The sequence below is a fragment of the Pteropus alecto genome, unplaced genomic scaffold, assembly GCF_000325575.1.
Source record: "Pteropus alecto unplaced genomic scaffold, ASM32557v1 scaffold68, whole genome shotgun sequence".
NCBI lineage: Eukaryota > Metazoa > Chordata > Mammalia > Chiroptera > Pteropodidae > Pteropus > Pteropus alecto.
In genome coordinates, this window is record NW_006441386.1 from 3,081,044 (window position 1) to 3,086,707 (window position 5,664).

The following is a 5,664-nucleotide window of genomic DNA, read 5'->3' on the forward strand; positions in this document are numbered from 1 at the left end:
CAGAGAAGGTTACTCAGCTTGACAAATAGGATGATGCCATGAACCATGAAGAGACAATTTTCAGTAAAGTAATGAAGGTAGAATCATGAGTGCAAGAAGCTAGGTGGGAGTGGGCGGAAAAGAAGCACCAACAGTGAGAGCAAACTGTGCTTTCAAAAGATTCGACAGTGAAGGGAATGAGAAAAATAGAATGGTACCTTGAAGGAGGGTAGCAGGATCAAAGCGATTTTTTAAAAATGTGAACTCTTGAGTATTTTTGTAGGTTGAAGGAAAAAAATGAAGATAGTCAAAAGCCAGGTTCTGTTGGAGGAGGGAAGAAACAGAATAGAAGGCACGAATGGAGGCATTCACCTTAAAAAAGTGTGGATACTTCATTTTTTAGATGACTGAGAAGAAAGAACAGAGAAACTATTGAGTAAAACTGGGAGGGGCTTAGCAATATTGAGATCATTCATCCCACAGATAAGTTGGAGGTGACTTGAAAATGATGTTTGAATCTATAAAGAATCTGAGGGTTGGTGAAATGATGAGAGGCAGAGAGATAAACAAGGTCATATGAGTAATACTACAGAATACTATAGCTAATACTATAGAAATAAGTACAAGTTAGACATGAGTGAAATCTTTCTGAGCATAAAACATGTAAGAACCAGGAGGCCTCATTGGAGCACTAGAAAAATTTTCTTTGGAGATATTTTAAAACATAACTTGACTCATGTTCAGTGAGCTTAAAATATTTCAGAGGTTAAATATCCAGAATTGGCAAATCCATAGAGACAGAAAGGAGACTAGCGGTTGCCAGGGGCTGGAAGTAGGGAAGAAGAGATATGGGGTTTATATTCGGTGTGGAGAAAATGTTCTGGCATTAGTGGTAATGGCTGCACAGTTCACTAAGTGGTTGTGAATATACTAAAAACCACTAGATTGCATATGGTAAAAGCGTAAACTTTAAGTGAACCATATCTCAATAAAGATTTTAAATTAAAAATATCATCCTTTGAAAAAGAACATTTAGAGGTAGAACTCATGACGCATCTGGAGATATACTAAACGATGATCCCCTGGCTGACCCAAAAGCCCCCTGTGTTCCTGTCCTGAGGCTCCTCAGATCATCGTCTAAGATATCAGCATCTTTTTAGAAAGATGCCCTGAGAAGAACGCAGCAGAAAGACTGAAGGAAACGCTGAAGCTCTCAGTATTGTGTTTTTCTAATCGGTGCTTCCCAAACCAAAGACCACAGACTGACTGCATCTAAAACCACCTGAGGAACATTGCAAAGTACAAATTCCCAGGCTCCACCATAGGCCTCATAACTTAGAACATCTGGGGACAGAGCACCCAAGTCTGTGTTTTCATGAAACTTTCCGTGTTAGCAAACCGCTGTGTCATAACCAACCACCCTGCTGAGCAGAAGCATAAATAGTGAAACTGGCAGAGCGGTGGCTGGGCCATTGCTAGATAGAGTGCGAGAGGCCACATCTCTCACAGTCCTCACTCTACACCCAGCCATCAGAAACACAGCTTTTCTAAATAGAGCCTGCTACTGCCCACATCCTGAACGGTCTGCCCCCTTGGTCTTATAAAGACTTCTACTTTGCTTTAAAGAAATTAATTCTTTTGTAGCAAAAGAGAATGTAGATACCGCAGCATGCAGATCAGGCTGCACTGATACTGGTTTAGTTGCTTGGCAGAACGATATTATTTTATGTAATTAAATATTACAATTAAATAATTGTTTATTATTTAATTAGTTAAATTAAATAATATGATATTTCCACCTGGTTTTCATTTAATTGGCAAGTCATACCGAAACACCAGAGTTATGATTTCTTAGAAATCAAGAAGGTAAAAGAAAAGCCAACAACTCTCCAACGGCCTCGTAATGGCTTTCGTCTTTACTAATGAGCATTTTCTTTCCTTCATTCTTTCTGCAGCCACCACAAAACGAGCACTCAGCCAAGCACAAATAAGCGGGTACGTGTCCTCAAGGAGAATACATTTTAGTGGAGAAGTAGAAAGTACATAACGATAAGTACAGCCAGGTAAATAAAGCTGGTGAGCAGTCTGTGCAGTGGGAATGCAGGGATGTGGGCCGTGCATCATGGGGAGAGGACACCATGAACTAGGCTCTCTGCAACCAGTGCTGTGCCAACCTTTACCTGCTCTATCGGCGAGGTGCCGGCAGGCACATGTCCGCCTTCCCTCTGGGGAAGGAGCCAGACTGCGACACCCAATCCCTTCACACACTACCCAGGGACTGCATTAATATCTCATTCTCCCACTGGTGTCCAGCGGGGAAATGAAAAATAGCTTCTCTTCACGATAAGGTCAGGAGTCTCTGCTCAGAGGCCGATCAGTCCACTACCCAATACCAAGGCCAACTCCAGATCCCTTTCAAGTTCATTTTAGTAGGCTAAGCAGAGAGGCTCTGACATTCTCCACTGACATCCTCAGGAGTATTTTTGCCAGTAGTACTGAGCACCAAGGCATAAAGAAAATACCTCAAAACTGAAGGCTCTTTTCCCTGCACAGACAATCTCTTGGCACAGTCGGCACCATACACAGCTGCCTGGAACTGAGCTGGAATGGCAATCATCTTTGTGTGGTATGACAGGAGTGGTATTTTGCTGTAGGCCCAGCTTCTGTTAAGATGGCAGAAGGAGTGGCCTGTCACCCAGAATTACTTCTCAGATCCCAATTATATGTTTCAAAAATATCACCTATTAAGATCTAAACACTTTGTTTGCTGGTTGCAGTCCTTTGAACAGGTTCCCATGGATTTACGCTGGCATAATGGGCTCGCGTGATGTATGCTCCCTGTCAGCGCTGAAACAACAGTCAGTGCGTCTAAGCAGGCCCACCTGCCAAGCAATATGCTCTCAGTCCCTCAGGCAGAGCAGTGCACGGCTCAGCCAGGAAAACGTCCCCCCACTGGGCAAATGGCAGAGCCACGGAACACAGGCAGCCGTGCGCGCATGCGCGCTGATCACAGGCGGCAGGAGGGCTGGTGGAGAAAGAGTGAGGACGTTCCCGTCAAGCTCCACTTCACAGTGACAGGCAAACAATCTCATGGTTTTCCTTCCGTCCTCCTTTCTTTCCTTCCTCCCTCCCTCCTTTCCTTCCTTTCTTTTCCCTAATGAACTAGCATAGGCTGCTAATCACATACATCATTAACGCAAGTGGCTGGAAGTTGGCTGGGAGATGACTGGCAGACTGGTTTCTGAAGCCAAAAATGGGAAACAGACAGGAATAATGCTCAGAACAATGCAGAAGTGGCTTGTCTCGCGGTGGGCAAGGTACTTTGTTAGCATACAAAGGCACAGTCTGATGGCGGTCCCACCTCGTAGAAAGGAGCCAGCAACAGCAAGTCATCTAGAGGCTGCAGCATGTCTCACTGCATTGGCTGATCTGAGAGCTCACCGCCACCCTGCTTTTGTGTGCCTTGTGGAGGTGCCCCTAGACAGAGAGGCAGGCTTCATTCTTCCCATGGAAAAACAGAATTTTGTCAAGCCCAAGCACTGGGGCTTCTGGCCGGGAATGCTCTGGCTAATTAGTGATAGCATGAGGTCTGTGCTGCGAAGAATGCCTCAGAGACACAGAACAGATTCTGCTTTTAGCTACTTGTAAGAGAGAAGACTACGATGAATGTGCTGCTTTCTACGTGAATAAGCTCTCTGCAGATTATGTAACAAGGAACAATGAATGGCTTTCTTGCAGGCAATGGAGGCACAACACTGTTAAAAGCAGTGCTAAAATAAAAAAAAAGCTACAATTTTACTGTGGATTTTAGGTCAATCATCTCTAACCTCTTTTCAAGATCTCCAAACATTTTTTCAGGTCCCCAACCACATGGAGTGATGTGTCACAAACAGTTCTTGTCAAGCTCCTTGACAGGCTGCTCACTTGCATTTCACGCGACTATGTTAAGCACATGGGCTAGAAGACAGGATAACAGCCTCCTGCCTGCACCTCCTAATGTTGGGATGAAGGCAAGCTAAAAACGAGCAGTGATTAGATTAAGGTAAAGCAAAACAAGGAAGTATCTTGCAGCCATTCACTGAAATTCATAGTTTAGTTTTCTATTGAATAACATTAAAAAAGCACCAGAATATATCAACAGAAAGAAAAAAACAGAACTTGATTTCATTTATGGAAAAATAGACTTCATAAATGTTTGCATACGCACAAAGAGGTCTGGAGGGATGCTCAAGAATAGATCTCTCTGGGTGAAAAGATTTCAGGTGGTTTTTAGTTTCATTACTCCTCTGTACATTTTAATTTTTTTCAATAAGTATGTGTCATTTTATGAAAATCCACTGAGTTATTTTAATAAAAAAGTAAGAGAATAACCATAATGCAATGAAGCGAGAGACAAGTACATTCAAAGGAGAGAAGAATCATGTTGATCAGACTAAGAAAGGTCTCTGCAGAAGGCAGCGAGCAAGATATACTCAGAGGTTATGATGGGTGTGGGGGTCGGGGGAGCCGCTTCAGGAGCTCAGGTGGGAACCATGAGTGGCCGCAGAGTGGTACCGAACTGGGGGCCTGCTAAAAGAGCAGCCAAGAATCTACTTTGGCTGAAGTAAGTGCAGGAACCTGTAGTGGAGATATAAGAAGATTTAAGAGGGAGGTTGGAGCCATGCTTTTAATAGTCTTTATTGCCAGACAGAGTCGTTCCCATTTAATTTGGAAGGCAAATGAGATCCCAAGAAGAATGGTGTGTGTGTGTGTGTGTGTGTGTGCGCGCGCGCGCGCGCGTGTTGTGTGTGTTTAAGAAGGGGTTGATATAGAAGATGTGTTTTAGGAAAATTAATCAGGTAGTGATGTACAGAACAAGTGAGAACTGGGGACAATAGGAATAGGGAGATGAGTTAGAAAGCTACTGGAACATTCTAAGGAAGAAGCAAGGAAAATAAGGAGATTCTGAACAGACATAAAAAATAAATAAATTTGTTAGAATTTAGAGAATTGACATTAGTTAACCTAGAGGTTCAATAAGAAGAATCAAAAATGTTCTTCACACATAGGCGAAGCCTGAAATTGAGATAATTTGGGAAGAATGTGAGAGTATAGCCACGTTGAACTTGAGATGTCGCCATGAAGGGGAATGGAGTCTGGACTGGGTGAAAACACTTGTCTGGGAAATCACTATCTGGGCTCCATGTCCATCAACGGCAGAAAATAAGCTCTGTGAGGGAAGGCACGTAGTCCATTTGGCTCAGTGCTGTGTTACCCACCCATATATCAGTGCTGGGCATATGGTAGAGACTCAATAGTATTTATTGATTGAGTGAAACACTAACACTGAAATTAATAAATCAATGAGGGTGCAACATTAAAAAAAAAAAGCCAAAGAGAGCAGAAAACAAACCTTTGGGCGAGACTTAGCAGGTGGGAGGAAGAGGAAGTCAATACAACAAAGGAGAAAGAACTTTAAGCTTATAGTTTGCTATCTGGTGAAATTCTGTCTCTAATTTTCTTTGGACAACTTTCTAAAGTTTTCTGAGTCTCATTTTTTTTTTTTTTTTTAATATTTAAAAGCGGAGAGATGACGGTTTTAAAGTTTCCATCCAGGTCCAGAATTCTATGAATCACTTGTTGTTGAATTACTTAATCTTTACTATTAAAATTTGTCTTACATTTGTGTCCAGGATTAACCAATGA